At 50.1% G+C, this 23,807-nt stretch overlaps 1 protein-coding gene across 1 annotated transcript in view; it reads right to left on the minus strand.

Moving 5' to 3' along the window:
- Nucleotides 1-23,807, minus strand: part of MOGAT2 (monoacylglycerol O-acyltransferase 2) — a 94,189-nt gene that overhangs the window by 55,942 nt on the left and 14,440 nt on the right. The gene's annotated exons all lie outside the window — the stretch shown is intronic.

A 23,807-nucleotide genomic window follows, 5' to 3' on the forward strand; every position in this document is an offset into this window, starting at 1 on the left:
CAAAGCTCTCACAACACATCTAGATAAGTTCCTTAGGGGGTCTACTTTCCAAAATGGTGTCACTTGTGGGGGGTTTCAATCAGGGTTGGACTGGCCCACCAGGGAACCGGAGAATCCTCCATTGGGCCCTGGCTTCTCCTTCAGGAGTGTTCATAGTGCAAACCTTGCATTTGCTATGGGGCTCTTCAGTGGGGGAGAAAGGTGGGCCCTCAGAATCAAATCCTCCGGTGGGCCTAATTTTCTTCAGTCTGACACTGGTTTCAATGTTTAGGCACATCAGGGGCTCTCCAAACACGACATGGTGTCCCATCTCAAAATATGATTTTTTATTTTTACGGCTCTACATTATAAACTTCTGTGAAGCACTTGATGGGTCAAAGTGCTCACCACACATCTAGATAAGTTCCTTAGGGGGTCTACTTTCCAAAATGGTGTCACTTGTAGGGGGTTTCAGTGTTTAGGCACATCAGTGGCTCTGCAAACGCAACATGGCGTCCCATCTCAATTCCAGTCAATTTTGCATTGAAAAGTCAAATGTGCTCCTTCCCTTCCAAGCTCTGCCATGCGCCCAAACAGTGGTTTACCCCCACACACGGGGTATCAGCGTACTCAGGATAAATTGCACAACAACTTTTGGGGTCCAATTTCTCCTGTTACCCTTGGTAAAATAAAACAAATTGGAGCTGAATTAAATTTTTTGTGAAAAAAAGTTAAATGTTCGTTTTTTTTTTAATAATTCCAAAAATTGCTGTGAAACACCTGAAGGGTTAATAAACTTCTTGAATGTGGTTTTGAGCACCTTGAGCGGTGCAGTTTTTAGAATGGTGTCACACTTGGGTATTTTCTATCATATAGACCCCTCAAAATGACTTCAAATGAGATGTGATCACTAAAAAAAAATGGTGTTGTAAAAATGAGAAATTGCTGGTCAACTTTTAACCCTTATAACTCCCTAACAAAAAAAAATTTGGTTCCAAAATTGTGCTGATGTAAAGTAGACATGTGGGAAATGTTACTTATTAAGTATTTTGTGTGACATATCTCTGTGATTTAATTGCATACAAATTCAAAGTTGGAAAATTGCGAAATTTTAAAAATGTTCGCCAAATTTCTGTTTTTTTCACAAATAAACGCAGGTAATATCAAAGAATTTTTACCACAATCATGAAGTACAATATGTCATGGGAAAACAATGTCAGAATCACCGGGATCCGTTGAAGCGTTCCAGAGTTATAACCTCATAAAGGGACAGTGGTCAGAATTGTAAAAATCGTCCCGGTCATTAACGTGCAAACCACCCTTGGGGGTGAAGGGGTTAAGCCAGGTGGCTATAATGTTTCTTTTTGGGGGATGGACCAGAGTTTTCTTTGTCAGGTTTGGTATGAAGTGTGTATGTGCGTGTGTATTAATAAAATGTTTGTTCTCTCCTTGGGTGAGGTAACCTGGGGAGGAGGAGATCTGGAGGAATCAAAAAGTAAAAAAGTGAAAAGATGAGTAAAGGACAGAAAACCGCATACGAAAGAAAAATGGAGGAAGCTTCTTTGAGAAAGAAGAAGTTTTTTTTCGTTTTCTTTTGTGGGGTTGCTTTGACTGGGGGCAGTTATGCTGGACTCAGACTTCGCTTTGGACTGGGGGGGTAATGTTGGACTCGGACAGTTGCTTTTGCTGGGGTTTTGATCTTTGCTATTTATTGATTGTAAGTTTTGTATTTTTATAATAAAAGAGTTCACCACGTGTAGATTATACAGCCTCCACTAGGGGGAGCTCATTATATACAGATTTATACAGCCACCACTAGAGGGAGCTCACCACGTGCAGATTATACAGCCTCCACTAGGGGGAGCTAACTACATACAGATATATGCAGCCACCACTAGGGGGAGCTCATTATATACAGATTTATACAGCCACCACTAGGGGGAGCTCATTATATCTATAATATAACGCTGGGAGCGTCACTCTGTCCGAAGCCTTTATAGACTGCGCAAGCGCAAGCGCCGGCGCAGTCTGGACCCCACAGAGCGACGCTCCTAGGAGATCGCGGTATGCGTAAGCGCTGAACGCACACCGCGATCTCCAACAGAGAAACAGGGACGAGCCAGGAGGCGGAGGGTGAGTATACTTACCTGTCCCGTTCCACCGACGCCATTCCGGGCCATGACTATCCCCCTGCTCCCGAAATCGGCGCCTGCGCAGTCCGCGCTTTCCGGCGCCATTTTCTTGAAGACATTGCAGTGTGTCTTCAAGAAAATGGCGCCGGAAAGCGCGGACTGCGCAGGCGCCTTTTCCGGCACCAGGAGGACACAGAAAATCTGTCCTCCTGGTGCCGGAAAAGGCGCCTGCGCAGTCCGCGCTTTCCGGCGCCATTTTCTTGAAGACACACTGCAATGTCTTCAAGAAAATGGCGCCGGAAAGCGCGGACTGCGCAGGCGCCGATTCCGGGAGCAGGGGGATAGTCATGGCCCGGAATGGCGTCGGTGGAACGGGACAGGTAAGTATACTCACCCTCCGCAAGTAACAAATTGCTGTGCCATGAGGCTGTGGCACTTCATGCCACAGCTATTTGTTACTTACGCCACTTACGTCCACAGCCACCGCACCCACCACAGCCACCGCACCCAGCACAGCCACGCACAGCCGCCGCACCGAGCACAGCCACGCACAGCCGCCCACAGCCACGCACAGCCGCCCACAGCCACACACAGCCGCCGCACCCAGCACAGCCGCCGCACCCAGCACAGCCGCCGCACCGAGCACAGCCACGCACAGCCGCCCACAGCCACGCACAGCCGCCCACAGCCACGCACAGCCGCCCACAGCCACACACAGCCGCCCACAGCCACACACAGCCGCCCACAGCCGCCGCACCCAGTACAGCCGCCGCACCCAGCACAGCCACACACAGCCACCCACAGCCGCCGCACCCACCACAGCCACCGCACCCAGCACAGCCACGCACAGCCGCCGCACCCAGCACAGCCGCCTACAGCCACGCACAGCCGCTGCACCCAGCACAGCCACGCACAGCCACCCACAGCCACGCACAGGCACCTACAGCCACGCACAGTCGCCGCACCCAGCACAGCCGCCGCACCCAGCACAGCCACGCACAGCCGCCGCACCCAGCACAGCCGCCGCACAGCCGCCCACAGCCACGCACAGGCACCTACAGCCACGCACAGCCACCGCACCCAGCACAGCCACGCACAGCCGCCGCACCCAGCACAGCCACGCACAGCCGCCCACAGCCACGCACAGCCGCCGCACCCAGCACAGCCGCCGCACCCAGCACAGCCGCCACACCCAGCACAGCCGCCCACAGCCGCCGCACCCAGCACAGCCGCCACACTCAGCACAGCCGTCCACAGCCGCCGCACCCAGCACAGCCACGCACAGCCGCCCACAGCCACGCACAGCCGCCGCACCCAGCACAGCCGCCCGCACTCAGCACAGCCGCCCGCACTCAGCACAGCCGCCCGCACTCAGCACAGCCGCCCGCACTCAGCACAGCCGCCCGCACTCAGCACAGCCGCCCGCACTCAGCACAGCCGCCCGCACTCAGCACAGCCGCCCGCACTCAGCACAGCCGCCCGCACTCAGCACAGCCGCCCGCACTCAGCACAGCCGCCCGCACTCAGCACAGCCGCCCGAACTCAGCACAGCCGCCCGCACTCAGCACAGCCGCCCGCACTCAGCACAGCCGCCCGCACTCAGCACAGCCGCCCGCACTCAGCACAGCCGCCCGCACTCCGCACAGCCGCCCGCACTCCGCACAGCCGCCCGCAATGATGGGGGCTGTTATGACCCCAGTGGACAGGGTCCCAGAGGAACGTGTAAGTCTGCAAGATACAAAAATCCAGCTCATAGGGCTGTGGTAACTGGGTTGACCAAATAGCTACTCCTAACGCCAACACTAGAAGTAGCCGGGGATCATGCCTACGGTGATCGCTAGATGACTCGCGCCAGCCGGAGAATCTAACTACCCCTAGGAGAAGAAAACAAAGACCTCTCTTGCCTCCAGAGAAAGGGACCCCAAAGCAAGATACAAGCCCCCCACAAATAATAACGGTGAGGTAAGAGGAAATGACAAACACAGAAATGAACCAGGTTCAGCACAGAGAGGCCAGCTTACTAATAGCAGAATATAGCAAGATAACTTATCTGGTCAACAAAAACCCTATAAAAATCCACGCTGGAGATTCAAGAACCCCCGAACCGTCTAACGGTCCGGGGGGAGAACACCAGCCCCCTAGAGCTTCCAGCAAAGGTCAGGATACAGATAGGAACAAGCTGGACAAAAATACCAAACAAAACAAAAGCAAAAAGCAAAGAAGCAGACTTAGCTTGAAAAACAGGAACCAGGATCAGAGGACAAGAGCACAACAGATTAGCTCTGATTTCAACGATGCCAGGCATTGAACTGAAGGTCCAGGGAGCTTATATAGCAACGCCCCTGAACTAACGGCCCAGGTGAGGATATAGGAAAAGACAGACGCTCCAGAGTCAAATCACTAATGACCACTAGAGGGAGCAAAAAGCAAAATCACAACAGTACCCTCCCCCCTTAGTGAGGGGTCACCGAACCCTTACCACGACCACCAGGGCGATCAGGATGAGCGGCGTGAAAGGCACGAACTAAATCGGCCGCATGAACATCAGAGGCGACCACCCAGGAATTATCTTCCTGACCATAGCCCTTCCACTTGACCAGGTACTGAAGCCTCCGCCTGGAGAGACGAGAATCCAAGATCTTCTCCACCACGTACTCCAACTCGCCCTCAACCAACACCGGAGCAGGAGGCTCAGCAGAAGGAACCACAGGCACAACGTACCGCCGCAACAAGGACCTATGAAACACGTTGTGGATAGCAAACGACACAGGTAGATCCAGGCGAAAGGATACAGGATTAAGAATTTCCAATATCTTGTAAGGACCAATAAAACGAGGTTTAAATTTGGGAGAGGAAACCTTCATAGGAACAAAGCGGGAAGAAAGCCACACCAAATCCCCAACACGTAGTCGGGGACCCACACCGCGGCGGCGGTTGGCAAAGCGCTGAGCCCTCTCCTGTGACAACTTCAAGTTGTCCACCACAAGATTCCAGATCCGCTGCAACCTATCCACCACAGAATCCACCCCAGGGCAGTCAGAAGGTTCCACATGACCCGAAGAAAAACGAGGGTGGAAACCAGAGTTGCAGAAAAACGGCGAAACCAAGGTGGCGGAACTAGCCCGATTATTAAGGGCAAACTCAGCTAACGGCAAGAAGGTCACCCAATCGTCCTGATCAGCAGAGACAAAACACCTCAAATAAGCCTCCAAAGTCTGATTAGTTCGCTCCGTCTGTCCATTAGTCTGAGGATGGAAAGCAGACGAAAACGACAAGTCAATTGCTTTGGGGTCCCTTTCTCTGGAGGCAAGAGAGGTCTTTGTTTTCTTCTCCTAGGGGTAGTTAGATTCTCCGGCTGGCGCGAGTCATCTAGCGATCACCGTAGGCATGATCCCCGGCTACTTCTAGTGTTGGCGTTAGGAGTAGCTATTTGGTCAACCCAGTTACCACAGCCCTATGAGCTGGATTTTTGTATCTTGCAGACTTACACGTTCCTCTGAGACCCTGTCCACTGGGGTCACAACAGTATGCCAGGAGTGTATTAAATGTTTAATGCATTGCAGAAGTGGGATTATAAGAAAGAAAATTTTGAGTTTTTTTTTTCCCTCTCATTTTTTTTTTTTTTCTTTTCCCCTTTACCTCAGAGTGGCTATGCTTGCTGCAGACATGAATGTCCAGATCTTGATTACAAGTGTGGACCAGCTTGCCGCTCGTTTGCAGGGTATACAAGATTATGTTACCAGAAATCCTAGGTCTGAACCCAAGATTCCGATTCCTGAACTGTTTTCAGGAGACCGATTTAAGTTTAGGAATTTCAGGAATAATTGTAAATTATTTTTGTCCCTGAAACCTTGTTCGTCTGGAGACTCTGCTCAACAAGTAAAAATTGTTATTTCATTCTTACGGGGTGACCCTCAGGATTGGGCTTTTTCGTTGGCGCCAGGAGATCCGGCATTGGCTGATATTGATGCGTTTTTTCTGGCGCTCGGTTTACTTTATGAGGAACCCAATCTTGTGATTCAGGCAGAGAAAGCCTTGCTGGCTATGTCTCAGGGCCAGGACGAGGCTGAGGTGTATTGCCAAAAATTTCGGAAATGGTCCGTGCTGACACATTGGAACGAGTGTGCACTGGCCGCTAATTTTAGAAATGGCCTTTCTGAGGCCATTAAGAATGTTATGGTGGGTTTTCCCATTCCCACAGGTCTGAATGATACCATGTCCCTGGCTATTCAAATTGACCGGCGGTTGCGGGAGCGCAAAACCGCAAATTCCCTCATGTTGTTGTCTGAACAGACACCTGATGTGATGCAATGTGATAGAAAAACCGCAAATTCCCTCATGGTGTTGTCTGAACAGACACCTGATTTGATGCAATGTGATAGAATCCTGACTAGAAATGAGAGGAAAATTCATAGACGCCGGAATGGCTTGTGCTACTACTGTGGTGATTCTACACATGTTATCTCAGCATGCTCTAAACGTATATCTAAGGTTGTTAGTCCTGTCACCGTTGGTAATTTGCATCCTAAGTTTATTCTATCTGTAACTTTGATTTGCTCACTGTCATCTTATCCTGTCATGGCGTTTGTAGATTCAGGTGCTGCCCTGAGTCTTATGGATCTCTCATTTGCTAAGCGCTGTGGTTTTATTCTTGAGCCGTTGGTAAATCCTATTCCTCTTAGAGGTATTGATGCTACGCCATTAGCAGAAAATAAGCCGCAGTATTGGACACAGGTTACCATGTGCATGACTCCTGAACACCGCGAGGTGATACGTTTTCTCGTTCTACATAAAATGCATGATTTGGTTGTTTTGGGGCTGCCATGGTTACAGACCCATAATCCAGTCCTTGACTGGAAGGCTATGTCAGGCTATGACCTCCTGGTGCCGGAAAAGGCGCCTGCGCAGTCCGCGCTTTCCGGCGCCATTTTCTTGAAGACACACTGCAATGTCTTCAAGAAAATGGCGCCGGAAAGCGCGGACTGCGCAGGCGCCGATTCCGGGAGCAGGGGGATAGTCATGGCCCGGAATGGCGTCGGTGGAACGGGACAGGTAAGTATACTCACCCTCCGCAAGTAACAAATTGCTGTGCCATGAGGCTGTGGCACTTCATGCCACAGCTATTTGTTACTTACGCCACTTACGTCCACAGCCACCGCACCCACCACAGCCACCGCACCCAGCACAGCCACGCACAGCCGCCGCACCGAGCACAGCCACGCACAGCCGCCCACAGCCACGCACAGCCGCCCACAGCCACACACAGCCGCCGCACCCAGCACAGCCGCCGCACCCAGCACAGCCGCCGCACCGAGCACAGCCACGCACAGCCGCCCACAGCCACGCACAGCCGCCCACAGCCACGCACAGCCGCCCACAGCCACACACAGCCGCCCACAGCCGCCGCACCCAGTACAGCCGCCGCACCCAGCACAGCCACGCACAGCCACCCACAGCCGCCGCACCCACCACAGCCACCGCACCCAGCACAGCCACGCACAGCCGCCGCACCCAGCACAGCCGCCTACAGCCACGCACAGCCGCTGCACCCAGCACAGCCACGCACAGCCGCCCACAGCCACGCACAGGCACCTACAGCCACGCAAGCCACCGCACCCAGCACAGCCGCCGCACCCAGCACAGCCACGCACAGCCGCCGCACCCAGCACAGCCGCCGCACAGCCGCCCACAGCCACGCACAGGCACCTACAGCCACGCACAGCCACCGCACCCAGCACAGCCACGCACAGCCGCCGCACCCAGCACAGCCACGCACAGCCGCCCACAGCCACGCACAGCCGCCGCACCCAGCACAGCCGCCGCACCCAGCACAGCCGCCACACCCAGCACAGCCGCCCACAGCCGCCGCACCCAGCACAGCCGCCACACTCAGCACAGCCGTCCACAGCCGCCGCACCCAGCACAGCCACGCACAGCCGCTCACAGCCACGCACAGCTGCCGCACCCAGCACAGCCACGCACAGCCGCCGCACCCAGCACAGCCGCCGCACCGAGCACAGCCGCCGCACCCAGCACAGCCACGCACAGCCGCCCACAGCCACACACAGCCGCCGCTGTCATGATTCTCAATGGCGAGAGAACATAGCCCAGCATATATGAGAACTAGCTCTTGGAAGATGGAAACTATACTGACCATGAACTAAACCTGCCGCACAACTAGAAGTGGCCGGGTAGCATGCCTACGTTTTTTATCCCTAGATGCCCAGCGCCAGCCGGAAACTACCTAATCCTAGCAGAGGAAAAGACAGTCCTGGCTCACCTCTAGAGAAATTTTCCCAAAAGGCAGACAGAGGCCCCCACATATATTGGCGGTGATTTTAGATGAAATGACAAACGTAGTATGAAAATAGGTTTAGCAAAATCGAGGTCCGCTTACTAGATAGCATGAAGACAGAAAGGGCACTTTCATGGTCAGCAGAAAACCCTATCAAAACACCATCCAGAAATTACTTTAAGACTCTAGCATTAACTCATAACACCAGAGTGGCAATTTCCGCTCACAAGAGCTTTCCAGACACAGTAACGAAACAGCAGCTGTGAACAGGAACAAAATGCAAAAACACACAAGGACAAAAGTCCAACTTAGCTAGGAGTTGTCTAGTAGCAGGAACATGCACAGAAGGCTTCTGATTACATTGTTGACCGGCATGAAACTGAACAGAGGGGATGATGCACACAAGTACAATTCCACAAGTGGCCACCGGGGGAGCCCAGAATCCAATTTCACAACAGTACCCCCCCCTCAAGGAGGGGGCACCGAACCCTCACCAGAACCACCAGGGCGATCAGGATGAGCCCTATGAAAGGCACGGACAAGATCGGAGGCATGAACATCAGAGGCAGTGACCCAAGAATTATCCTCCTGACCGTATCCCTTCCATTTGACCAGATACTGGAGTTTCCGTCTGGAAACACGAGAGTCCAAGATCTTTTCCACAACGTACTCCAACTCACCCTCAACCAACACCGGAGCAGGAGGCTCAACGGAAGGCACAGCCGGTACCTCATACCTGCGCAACAATGACCGATGAAAAACATTATGAATCGAAAAGGATGCAGGGAGGTCCAAACGGAAGGACACAGGGTTAAGAATCTCCAATATCTTGTACGGGCCGATGAACCGAGGCTTAAACTTAGGAGAAGAAACCCTCATAGGGACAAAACGAGAAGACAACCACACCAAGTCCCCAACACAAAGCCGAGGACCAACACGACGACGGCGGTTGGCAAAAAGCTGAGTCTTCTCCTGGGACAACTTCAAATTGTCCACCACCTGCCCCCAAATCTGATGCAACCTCTCCACCACAGCATCCACTCCAGGACAATCCGAAGATTCCACTTGACCGGAGGAAAATCGAGGATGAAACCCCGAATTACAGAAAAACGGGGACACCAAGGTGGCAGAGCTGGCCCGATTATTGAGGGCGAACTCCGCCAAAGGCAAAAAAGCAACCCAATCATCCTGATCCGCAGACACAAAACACCTCAAATATGTCTCCAAGGTCTGATTAGTCCGCTCGGTCTGGCCATTAGTCTGAGGATGGAAAGCAGACGAAAAAGACAAATCTATGCCCATCCTAGCACAGAATGCCCGCCAAAATCTAGACACGAATTGGGTCCCTCTGTCAGAAACGATATTCTCCGGAATACCATGCAAACGAACAACATTTTGAAAAAACAGAGGAACCAACTCGGAAGAAGAAGGCAACTTAGGCAAGGGAACCAGATGGACCATCTTAGAGAAACGGTCACACACCACCCAGATGACAGACATCTTCTGAGAAACAGGCAGATCCGAAATAAAATCCATCGAGATGTGCGTCCAAGGCCTCTTCGGGATAGGCAAGGGTAACAACAATCCACTAGCCCGAGAACAACAAGGCTTGGCCCGAGCACAAACGTCACAAGACTGCACAAAGCCTCGCACATCTCGTGACAGGGAAGGCCACCAGAAGGACCTTGCCACCAAATCCCTGGTACCCAAGATTCCAGGATGACCTGCCAACGCAGAAGAATGAACCTCAGAGATGACTCTACTGGTCCAATCATCAGGAACAAACAGTCTACCAGGTGGGCAACGATCAGGTCTATCCGCCTGAAACTCCTGCAAGGCCCGCCGCAGGTCTGGAGAAACGGCAGACAATATCACTCCATCTTTAAGGATACCTGTGGGCTCAGAATTACCAGGGGAGTCAGGCTCAAAACTCCTAGAAAGGGCATCCGCCTTAACATTCTTAGAACCCGGTAGGAAAGACACCACAAAATTAAACCGAGAGAAAAACAACGACCAGCGCGCCTGTCTAGGATTCAGGCGCCTGGCAGACTCAAGGTAAATTAAATTTTTGTGGTCAGTCAATACCACCACCTGATGTCTGGCCCCCTCAAGCCAGTGACGCCACTCCTCAAAAGCCCACTTCATGGCCAAAAGCTCCCGATTCCCAATATCATAATTCCGCTCGGCGGGCGAAAATTTACGGGAAAAAAAGGCACAAGGTCTCATCACGGAGCAGTCGGAACTTCTCTGCGACAACACCGCCCCAGCTCCGATTTCAGAAGCGTCGACCTCAACCTGAAAAGGAAGAGCAACATCAGGCTGACGCAACACTGGGGCGGAAGAAAAGCGGCGCTTGAGCTCCCGAAAGGCCTCCACAGCATCAGGGGACCAATCAGCAACATCAGCACCCTTCTTAGTCAAATCAGTCAATGGTTTTACAACATCAGAAAAACCAGCAATAAATCGACGATAAAAGTTAGCAAAGCCCAAAAATTTCTGAAGACTCTTAAGAGAAGAGGGTTGCGTCCAATCACCAATAGCCTGAACCTTGACAGGATCCATCTCGATGGAAGAGGGGGAAAAAATGTATCCCAAGAAGGAAATCTTTTGAACCCCAAAAACACACTTAGAACCCTTCACACACAAGGAATTAGACCGCAAAACCTGAAAAACCCTCCTGACCTGCTGGACATGAGAGTCCCAGTCATCCGAAAAAATCAGAATATCATCCAGATACACAATCATAAATTTATCCAAATAATCGCGGAAAATGTCATGCATAAAGGACTGGAAGACTGAAGGGGCATTTGAAAGACCAAAAGGCATCACCAAATACTCAAAATGGCCCTCGGGCGTATTAAATGCGGTTTTCCACTCATCCCCCTGCTTGATTCGCACCAAATTATACGCCCCACGGAGATCAATCTTAGAGAACCACTTGGCCCCCTTTATACGAGCAAACAAATCAGTAAGCAGTGGTAACGGATATTGATATTTAACCGTGATTTTATTCAAAAGTCGATAATCAATACACGGCCTCAAAGAGCCGTCTTTCTTAGACACAAAGAAAAAACCGGCTCCTAAGGGAGATGACGAAGGACGAATATGTCCCTTTTCCAAGGACTCCTTTATATATTCTCGCATAGCCGCGTGTTCAGGCACAGACAGATTAAATAAACGACCCTTAGGGTATTTACTACCCGGAATCAAGTCTATGGCACAATCGCACTCCCGGTGCGGAGGTAGTGAACCAACCTTGGGTTCTTCAAAAACGTCACGAAAGTCAGACAAGAATTCAGGAATCTCAGAGGGAATAGATGATGAAATGGAAACCAAAGGTACGTCCCCATGAGTTCCTTTACATCCCCAGCTTAACACAGACATAGCTCTCCAGTCGAGGACTGGGTTATGAGATTGCAGCCATGGCAATCCCAGCACCAAAACATCATGTAGATTATACAGCACCAGAAAGCGAATAACCTCCTGGTGATCCGGATTAACACGCATAGTCACTTGTGTCCAGTATTGTGGTTTATTACTAGCCAATGGGGTGGAGTCAATCCCTTTCAGAGGTATCGGAGCCTCCAGTGGCTCCAAATCATACCCACAGCGTTTGGCAAAGGACCAATCCATAAGACTCAAAGCAGCGCCAGAGTCGACATAGGCGTCCGCGGTAATAGATGACAAAGAACAAATCAGGGTCACAGATAGAATAAACTTAGACTGTAAAGTGCTAATTGAAACAGACTTGTCAGGCTTCTTAGTACGCTTAAAGCATGCTGATATAACATGAGTTGAATCACCACAATAGAAGCACAACCCATTTTTTCGTCTAAAATTCTGCCGCTCGCTTCTGGACAGAATTCTATCACATTGCATATTTTCTGGCGTTTTCTCAGTAGACACCGCCAAATGGTGCACAGGTTTGCGCTCCCGCAGACGCCTATCGATCTGAATAGCCATCGTCATGGACTCATTCAGACTCGCAGGCACAGGGAACCCCACCATAACATCCTTAATGGCATCAGAGAGACCTTCTCTGAAAATCGCCGCCAGGGCGCACTCATTCCACTGAGTAAGCACAGACCATTTGCGGAATTTTTGGCAGTATATTTCAGCTTCATCTTGCCCCTGAGACAAGGACATCAAGGCCTTTTCCGCCTGAAGCTCTAAATGAGGTTCCTCATAAAGCAACCCCAAGGCCAGAAAAAACGCATCCACATTGAGCAACGCAGGATCCCCTGGTGCCAATGCAAAAGCCCAGTCCTGAGGGTCGCCCCGGAGCAAGGAAATTACAATCCTGACCTGCTGTGCAGGGTCTCCGGCAGAGCGAGACTTCAGGGACAAAAACAATTTGCAATTATTTTTAAAATTTTGAAAGTGAGATCTATTCCCCGAGAAGAATTCAGGCAAAGGAATTCTAGGCTCAGACATAGGTGCATGAACAACAAAATCTTGCAAATTTTGTACCTTTGTGGCGAGATTATTCAAACCTGTAGCTACACTCTGAAGATCCATTTGAAACAGGTGAACACAGAGCCATTCAAGGATTAGAAGGAGAGAAAGAGAGGAAGGCTGCAGCATAGGCAAACTAGCAAGTGATTCAATTAAGAGCACACTCAGAACTAGAGGAAAAAAAAAATAAAAAATTGTAGCAGACTTCTTTTTTCTCTCCTTTCTCAGCCAGTAATTTAACCCTTTTTTCTGTCCGGTCAAACTGTCATGATTCTCAATGGCGAGAGAACATAGCCCAGCATATATGAGAACTAGCTCTTGGAAGATGGAAACTATACTGACCATGAACTAAACCTGCCGCACAACTAGAAGTGGCCGGGTAGCATGCCTACGTTTTTTATCCCTAGATGCCCAGCGCCAGCCGGAAACTACCTAATCCTAGCAGAGGAAAAGACAGTCCTGGCTCACCTCTAGAGAAATTTTCCCAAAAGGCAGACAGAGGCCCCCACATATATTGGCGGTGATTTTAGATGAAATGACAAACGTAGTATGAAAATAGGTTTAGCAAAATCGAGGTCCGCTTACTAGATAGCATGAAGACAGAAAGGGCACTTTCATGGTCAGCAGAAAACCCTATCAAAACACCATCCAGAAATTACTTTAAGACTCTAGCATTAACTCATAACACCAGAGTGGCAATTTCCGCTCACAAGAGCTTTCCAGACACAGTAACGAAACAGCAGCTGTGAACAGGAACAAAATGCAAAAACACACAAGGACAAAAGTCCAACTTAGCTAGGAGTTGTCTAGTAGCAGGAACATGCACAGAAGGCTTCTGATTACATTGTTGACCGGCATGAAACTGAACAGAGGGGATGATGCACACAAGTACAATTCCACAAGTGGCCACCGGGGGAGCCCAGAATCCAATTTCACAACACGCCGCACCCAGCACAGCCACCGCACCCAGCACAGCCGTCCACAGCCGCCGCACCCAGCACAGCCACGCACAGCCGCCTACAGCCACGCACAGCCGCCGCACCCAGCACAGCCACACACAGCCGCCTACAGCCACGCACAGCCGCTGCACCCAGCACAGCCGCCCACAGCCGCCGCCCACAGCCACACCCAGCAGCGCCACGCACAGCCGCCCGCACTCAGCACAGCCGCCCGCACTCAGCACAGCCGCCCGCACTCAGCACAGCCGCCCGCACTCAGCACAGCCGCCCGCACTCAGCACAGCCGCCCGCACTCAGCACAGCCGCCCGCACTCAGCACAGCCGCCCGCACTCAGCACAGCCGCCCGCACTCAGCACAGCCGCCCGCACTCAGCACAGCCGCCCGCACTCAGCACAGCCGCCCGCACTCAGCACAGCCGCCCGCACTCAGCACAGCCGCCCGCACTCAGCACAGCCGCCCGCACTCAGCACAGCCGCCCGCACTCAGCACAGCCGCCCGCACTCAGCACAGCCGCCCGCACTCAGCACAGCCGCCCGCACTCAGCACAGCCGCCCGCACTCAGCACAGCCGCCCGCACTCCGCACAGCCGCCCGCACTCCGCACAGCCGCCCGCACTCCGCACAGCCGCCCGCACTCCGCACAGCCGCCCGCACTCCGCACAGCCGCCCGCACTCCGCACAGCCGCCCGCACTCCGCACAGCCGCCCGCACTCCGCACAGCCGCCCGCACTCCGCACAGCCGCCCGCACTCCGCACAGCCGCCCGCACTCCGCACAGCCGCCCGCAATGATGGGGGCTGTTATGACCCCAGTGGACAGGGTCCCAGAGGAACGTGTAAGTCTGCAAGATACAAAAATCCAGCTCATAGGGCTGTGGTAACTGGGTTGACCAAATAGCTACTCCTAACGCCAACACTAGAAGTAGCCGGGGATCATGCCTACGGTGATCGCTAGATGACTCGCGCCAGCCGGAGAATCTAACTACCCCTAGGAGAAGAAAACAAAGACCTCTCTTGCCTCCAGAGAAAGGGACCCCAAAGCAAGATACAAGCCCCCCACAAATAATAACGGTGAGGTAAGAGGAAATGACAAACACAGAAATGAACCAGGTTCAGCACAGAGAGGCCAGCTTACTAATAGCAGAATATAGCAAGATAACTTATCTGGTCAACAAAAACCCTATAAAAATCCACGCTGGAGATTCAAGAACCCCCGAACCGTCTAACGGTCCGGGGGGAGAACACCAGCCCCCTAGAGCTTCCAGCAAAGGTCAGGATACAGATAGGAACAAGCTGGACAAAAATACCAAACAAAACAAAAGCAAAAAGCAAAGAAGCAGACTTAGCTTGAAAAACAGGAACCAGGATCAGAGGACAAGAGCACAACAGATTAGCTCTGATTTCAACGATGCCAGGCATTGAACTGAAGGTCCAGGGAGCTTATATAGCAACGCCCCTGAACTAACGGCCCAGGTGAGGATATAGGAAAAGACAGACGCTCCAGAGTCAAATCACTAATGACCACTAGAGGGAGCAAAAAGCAAAATCACAACAGTACCCTCCCCCCTTAGTGAGGGGTCACCGAACCCTTACCACGACCACCAGGGCGATCAGGATGAGCGGCGTGAAAGGCACGAACTAAATCGGCCGCATGAACATCAGAGGCGACCACCCAGGAATTATCTTCCTGACCATAGCCCTTCCACTTGACCAGGTACTGAAGCCTCCGCCTGGAGAGACGAGAATCCAAGATCTTCTCCACCACGTACTCCAACTCGCCCTCAACCAACACCGGAGCAGGAGGCTCAGCAGAAGGAACCACAGGCACAACGTACCGCCGCAACAAGGACCTATGAAACACGTTGTGGATAGCAAACGACACAGGTAGATCCAGGCGAAAGGATACAGGATTAAGAATTTCCAATATCTTGTAAGGACCAATAAAACGAGGTTTAAATTTGGGAGAGGAAACCTTCATAGGAACAAAGCGGGAAGAAAGCCACACCAAATCCCCAACACGTAGTCGGGGACCCACACCGCGGCGGCGGTTGGCAAAGCGCTGAGCCCTCTCCTGTGACAACTTCAAGTTGTCCACCACAAGATTCCAGATCCGCTGCAACCTATCCACCACAGAATCCACCCCAGGGCAGTCAGAAGGTTCCACATGACCCGAAGAAAAACGAGGGTGGAAACCAGAGTTGCAGAAAAACGGCGAAACCAAGGTGGCGGAACTAGCCCGATTATTAAGGGCAAACTCAGCTAACGGCAAGAAGGTCACCCAATCGTCCTGATCAGCAGAGACAAAACACCTCAAATAAGCCTCCAAAGTCTGATTAGTTCGCTCCGTCTGTCCATTAGTCTGAGGATGGAAAGCAGACGAAAACGACAAGTCAATGCCCATCCTACTACAAAAGGATCGCCAGAATCTGGAAACGAACTGGGATCCTCTGTCTGACACAATATTCTCAGGGATGCCGTGCAAACGAACCACGTTCTGGAAAAACACAGGAACCAGATCGGAAGAGGAAGGCAGTTTAGGCAAAGGAACCAAATGGACCATCTTGGAGAAGCGATCACATATCACCCAGATAACAGACATGCCCTGAGACACCGGAAGATCAGAAATGAAATCCATGGAGATATGTGTCCAAGGTCTCTTAGGGACAGGCAAGGGCAAGAGCAACCCGCTGGCACGAGAACAGCAAGGCTTAGCTCGAGCACAAGTCCCACAGGACTGTACAAATGACCGCACATCCCTAGACAAGGAAGGCCACCAAAAGGATCTGGCCACCAGATCTCTGGTGCCAAAAATTCCTGGGTGACCTGCCAACACCGAGGAATGAACCTCGGAAATGACTCTGCTGGTCCACTTATCAGGCACAAACAGTCTGTCAGGTGGACAAGAATCAGGCCTATCAGCCTGAAATCTCTGCAACACACGTCGCAGATCAGGAGAAATAGCTGACAAGATAATACCATCCTTAAGAATACCAACAGGTTCAGCGACTCCAGGAGCATCAGGCACAAAGCTCCTAGAAAGAGCATCGGCCTTCACATTCTTTGAACCTGGTAAATACGAGACAACAAAGTCAAATCGGGAGAAAAACAATGACCAGCGGGCCTGTCTAGAATTCAGGCGTTTAGCAGACTCGAGATACATCAGATTTTTGTGATCAGTCAAGACCACCACACGATGCTTAGCACCCTCGAGCCAATGACGCCACTCCTCAAATGCCCATTTCATGGCCAACAACTCCCGATTGCCCACATCATAATTTCGCTCCGCAGGCGAAAACTTCCTAGAGAAAAAGGCGCAAGGTCTCATAACAGAGCAACCAGGGCCTCTCTGCGACAAAACGGCCCCTGCTCCAATCTCTGAAGCATCCACCTCAACTTGAAAGGGAAGCGAGACATCAGGCTGGCACAAAACAGGTGCCGAAGTAAACCGACGTTTCAACTCCTGGAAAGCCTCCACGGCAGCAGGAGCCCAATTAACCACATCGGAGCCCTTCTTGGTCATATCCGTCAAAGGTTTCACAATGCTAGAAAAGTTAGCGATAAAACGACGGTAGAAGTTAGCGAAACCCAAGAACTTCTGAAGACTCTTAACTGACGAGGGCTGAGTCCAATCAAGAATAGCTCGGACCTTGACTGGGTCCATCTCCACAGCAGAAGGGGAAAAAATGAACCCCAAAAAGGGAACCTTCTGTACACCAAAAAGACACTTTGAGCCCTTGACAAACAAAGAATTTTCACGCAAAATTTTAAAGACCATCCTGACCTGCTCCACATGCGAGTCCCAATTATCAGAAAAAAACAGAATATCATCCAGATAAACGATCAGAAATTTATCCAGATAGTTCCGGAAAATGTCATGCATAAAGGACTGAAAAACTGAAGGGGCATTAGAGAGCCCAAAAGGCATCACCAAGTACTCAAAATGACCTTCGGGCGTATTGAATGCGGTTTTCCATTCATCACCTTGCTTAATGCGCACAAGGTTGTACGCACCACGAAGGTCTATCTTGGTGAACCACTTGGCACCCTTAATCCGGGCAAACAAGTCAGACAACAGCGGTAAAGGATACTGAAATTTGACAGTGATCTTATTTAAAAGCCGATAGTCAATACAAGGCCTCAAAGATCCGTCCTTTTTAGCCACAAAAAAGAATCCCGCACCAAGAGGGGAAGAAGACGGACGGATGTGTCCTTTCTCCAGAGACTCCTTGATATATGAACGCATAGCGGTATGTTCAGGTACAGACAGATTAAACAGTCTTCCCTTAGGAAATTTACTGCCTGGAATCAAATCTATTGCACAGTCACATTCCCTATGAGGAGGCAGTGCACTGGACTCAGACTCACTGAAGACATCCTGATAATCAGACAAATACTCAGGAACTTCCGAAGGCGTAGAAGAAGCAATAGACACAGGCAGGGAATCCTCATGAATACCACGACAGCCCCAACTTGAGACTGACATAGCCTTCCAGTCAAGGACTGGATTATGGGTCTGTAACCATGGCAGCCCCAAAACAACCAAATCATGCATTTTATGTAGAACGAGAAAACGTATCACCTCGCGGTGTTCAGGAGTCATGCACATGGTAACCTGTGTCCAATACTGCGGCTTATTTTCTGCTAATGGCGTAGCATCAATACCTCTAAGAGGAATAGGATTTACCAACGGCTCAAGAATAAAACCACAGCGCTTAGCAAATGAGAGATCCATGAGACTCAGGGCAGCACCTGAATCTACAAACGCCATGACAGGATAAGATGACAGTGAGCAAATCAAAGTTACAGATAGAATAAACTTAGGATGCAAATTACCAACGGTGACAGGACTAACAACCTTAGATATACGTTTAGAGCATGCTGAGATAACATGTGTAGAATCACCACAGTAGTAGCACAAGCCATTCCGGCGTCTATGAATTTTCCTCTCATTTCTAGTCAGGATTCTATCACATTGCATTAAATCAGGTGTCTGTTCAGACAACACCATGAGGGAATTTGCGGTTTTTCTATCACATTGCATCACATCAGGTGTCTGTTCAGACAACAACATGAGGGAATTTGCGGTTTTGCGCTCCCGCAACCGCCGGTCAATTTGAATAGCCAGGGACATGGTATCATTCAGACCTGTGGGAATGGGAAAACCCACCATAACATTCTTAATGGCCTCAGAAAGGCCATTTCTAAAATTAGCGGCCAGTGCACACTCGTTCCAATGTGTCAGCACGGACCATTTCCGAAATGTTTGGCAATACACCTCAGCCTCGTCCTGGCCCTGAGACATAGCCAGCAAGGCTTTCTCTGCCTGAATCACAAGATTGGGTTCCTCATAAAGTAAACCGAGCGCCAGAAAAAACGCATCAATATCAGCCAATGCCGGATCTCCTGGCGCCAACGAAAAAGCCCAATCCTGAGGGTCACCCCGTAAGAATGAAATAACAATTTTTACTTGTTGAGCAGAGTCTCCAGACGAACAAGGTTTCAGGGACAAAAATAATTTACAATTATTCCTGAAATTCCTAAACTTAAATCGGTCTCCTGAAAACAGTTCAGGAATCGGAATCTTGGGTTCAGACCTAGGATTTCTGGTAACATAATCTTGTATACCCTGCAAACGAGCGGCAAGCTGGTCCACACTTGTAATCAAGATCTGGACATTCATGTCTGCAGCAAGCATAGCCACTCTGAGGTAAAGGGGAAAAGAAAAAAAAAAAAAATGAGAGGGAAAAAAAAAACTCAAAATTTTCTTTCTTATAATCCCACTTCTGCAATGCATTAAACATTTAATACACTCCTGGCATACTGTTGTGACCCCAGTGGACAGGGTCTCAGAGGAACGTGTAAGTCTGCAAGATACAAAAATCCAGCTCATAGGGCTGTGGTAACTGGGTTGACCAAATAGCTACTCCTAACGCCAACACTAGAAGTAGCCGGGGATCATGCCTACGGTGATCGCTAGATGACTCGCGCCAGCCGGAGAATCTAACTACCCCTAGGAGAAGAAAACAAAGACCTCTCTTGCCTCCAGAGAAAGGGACCCCAAAGCAAGATACAAGCCCCCCACAAATAATAACGGTGAGGTAAGAGGAAATGACAAACACAGAAATGAACCAGGTTCAGCACAGAGAGGCCAGCTTACTAATAGCAGAATATAGCAAGATAACTTATCTGGTCAACAAAAACCCTATAAAAATCCACGCTGGAGATTCAAGAACCCCCGAACCGTCTAACGGTCCGGGGGGAGAACACCAGCCCCCTAGAGCTTCCAGCAAAGGTCAGGATACAGATAGGAACAAGCTGGACAAAAATACCAAACAAAACAAAAGCAAAAAGCAAGGAAGGAGACTTAGCTTGAAAAACAGGAACCAGGATCAGAGGACAAGAGCACAACAGATTAGCTCTGATTTCAACGATGCCAGGCATTGAACTGAAGGTCCAGGGAGCTTATATAGCAACGCCCCTGAACTAACGGCCCAGGTGAGGATATAGGAAAAGACAGACGCTCCAGAGTCAAATCACTAATGACCACTAGAGGGAGCAAAAAGCAAAATCACAACAGGGGGCGCAGGATGGAGCAGCACGTGATAGGATGGGGGCGCAGGAAGGGAGCACATGACAGGATGGGGATGCAGGATGGAGCAGCACATGACACGGTGGAGCAGCACATGACAGGATGGGGATGCAGGATGGAGCAGCACATGACACGGTGGAGCAGCACATGACAGGATGGGGATGCAGGATGGAGCAGCACATGACACGGTGGAGCAGCACATGACAGGATGGGGGCGCAGGATGGAGCAGCACATGACAGGATGGGAGAGCAAGATGGGAGCAGCACATACCAGGATGGAGACCATATACCAATATAAATGCTCGCCACCCGGGCGTAGAACGGGTTCAATAGCTAGTACACTATATACAGCGCTATCTGAGCTCTACACCTTCTTTTTTTACTTCTGTTTTGGTATGTTAGGAACTATATTATCCAGGGATTGTTAACCTTAGGAGCCCTATGATTTGTGCACCCCGTCCCATTGATCAGCCCTTCACCAGGGGCAATCATCGCCTCCCGATTCCTCCTGATTACTAACTTTTTCCAAATGCTGCAGCAGATGATACACTGGGGATTTCAGCTCTGGTTTTTGAGTTCATCCTTCACACTGATGCAGCATCTCTAAATCATTCATTCAGGTCCCGTCCTTATGACCAGACTGATGGCTGATGTTTAGTGACAGCGGATACAAGTATCTGTACTGAGCTGCCAATAATCGCCTGTCCTATGTAACCACAATCAGGGGATTAACACTTTCCTGTGAAGTTCTATATAACCTTTATGGTTATCTGCAGTGCCCCTGGTGGAAGAGCACGGGACTGCGAAAACCATATTCATATCAATAATGATGAGTTAATTGAAAAAAAAAATCTAAAAAATCATCATATTATGTCATCCTGAGACAGGGACAGAGTTCTAGGGGCACACAGCGGACAGCCGGGTCCCGATGGCTCCTCCAACCAGACTAGCTTCAAGCTATGAAGGTAAAGAAGGGTTTTTCAATTCACTGACAGCAAGTAGAGATCTTGGAAATGGTGATAACTTCAAGCACAAAGGCCAGATTAATTATCAGACATTAATAGCAGTGATTACATTAATTGGCCTCTACCTGCAGGAAATACAGACGGGAGACATCTAGTGGCCATAGGTGGTATTACACGCTGTTTGGGACATGGCCTTCCAGGGCTTGTCTGCTCTGTTTTCTTCAGCCCTCTCCTCTGCCTCCCTGCGCTCCTGAAGATTAATAGTTTGGGAGGAGACGGGGCAGAGCCTCTGCTCAAGCTGCAGCATCAGAGCAGCGCTTACAAGCTCTATAGCAAACACACAGTTTTCGATTAGTAGACCGGCCACCTCTGATAGACTGCAGAAGTGGCCGATAACTTAGACAGTGATCTGTAAACTATAAGATTAGAAATCCCTCTGTGCTGGAGAACGGAGAGGAATTATAAAAAGTTTCACCTTTCCGTCGGGCACTCCCCATCACAATGCGTCGTTTTGATAAAAAAAACGCATCCTGCAAATGTGCCCGCATAGACTTGTATTGTGACGTATGGCCACACGGTGCGTCGGGTTTTGGCGGACCGTCATCTGGGAAAAATGTTCAAGGGAACGTTCTTCTGTGCGTTGTATCCAGCTTTCCCGTCTGCGCACGTCCGGCAGGAAATGTCTTCTCTGTCTCTTTCCTGGCTGGAAATGTGAGAGTAGCCTTAGACGCCATTGTCCTGACAATAAGGTTACAGTGCATGGAGACCTTTCTGCAGCCAAAATGTTGCTGATAATCTTGATTAAAAATCTCCATCCATTTTGTGCATACGGCTCCCATGAAGATCCACTTGTGTCTATAATTAGACTATCTGCAGTGTAACCTGCAGTCGCCTGTTCGCTATCCTCTCCTTATATATATAACCTTCAGATAGAAGAGGCGGTAAATGGAGGAGAGCAACAAATGTCTGCAGGGTCAGACCACTAGAGGGCAGCATAAATCCGACCACTAGAGGGCAGCATAAATCCGACCACTAGAGGGCAGCATAAATCCGACCACTAGAGGGCAACATAAATCAGACCACTAGAGGGCAGCATAAATCCGACCACTAGAGGGCAACATAAATCAGACCACTAGAGGGCAGCATAAATCAGACCACTAGAGGGCAACATAAATCAGACCACTAGAGGGCAGCATAAATCAGACCACTAGAGGGCAGCATAAATCCGACCACTAGAGGGCAGCATAAATCAGACCACTAGAGGGCAACATAAATCAGACCGCTAGAGGGCAGCATAAATCCGACCACTAGAGGGCAGCATAAATCCGACTACTAGAGGGCAGCATAAATCCGACCACTAGAGGGCAACATAAATCCGACTACTAGAGGGCAGCATAAATCAGACCACTAGAGGGCAGCATAAATCAGACCACTAGAGGGCAGCATAAATCCGACTACTAGAGGGCAACATAAATCAGACCGCTAGAGGGCAACATAAATCAGACCGCTAGAGGGCAACATAAATCAGACCGCTAGAGGGCAACATAAATCAGACGGCTGGAGGGCAACATAAATCAGACCGCTAGAGGGCAACATAAATCCGACCACTAGAGGGCAACATAAATCTGACCACTAGAGGGCATGCTGCATAGTATGAATCAGACCACTAGAGGGCATGCTGCATAGTATGAATCAGACCACTAGCTGCATAATATACAGGCGCTTCTCACAAAATTAGAATATCATCAAAAAGTTATTTTATTTCAGTTCTTCAATACAAAAAGTGAAACTCATATATTCTATAGAGTCATTACACACAGAGTTATCTATGTATTTATTTCTGTTAATGTTGATAATTATGACTTACAGCCAATGAAAACCCAAAAGTCATTATCTCAGTAAATTAGAATACTTTATAACACCAGCTTGAAAAATGATTTTAAAATCCGAAATGTTGTCCTCCTGAAATGTATGATCAGTAAATGCCCTCAATACTTGGTCCTTCAGCATCAATTCCTGCATCAATGTGGCGTGGCATGGAGGTGATCAGCCTGTGGCACTGCTGAGGGGTTATGGAAGCCCAGGTTGCTTTGATAGAAGCCTTCAGCTCGTCTGCATTGTTGGATCTGGTGTCTCCCATCTTCCTCTTGACAATATCCTATAGATTCTCTATGGGGTTAAGGTCAGGCGAGTTTGCTGCCAATCAAGCCCAGTGATACTGTTGTTTGTACACCAGGTATTGGTACTTTTGGCAGTGTGGACAGGGGCCAAGTCCTGCTGGAGAATGACATTTCCATCTCCAGAAAGCTTGTCAGCATAGGGAAGCATGAAGTGCTATAAAATGTCCTGGTAGACGGCTGCACTGACTTTGGTCTTCATAAAACACAGTGGACCTACACCAGCAGATGACATGGCTCCCCAAACCATCACTGATT

Source organism: Ranitomeya variabilis, chromosome 3 (genome assembly GCF_051348905.1).
Source record: "Ranitomeya variabilis isolate aRanVar5 chromosome 3, aRanVar5.hap1, whole genome shotgun sequence".
NCBI lineage: Eukaryota > Metazoa > Chordata > Amphibia > Anura > Dendrobatidae > Ranitomeya > Ranitomeya variabilis.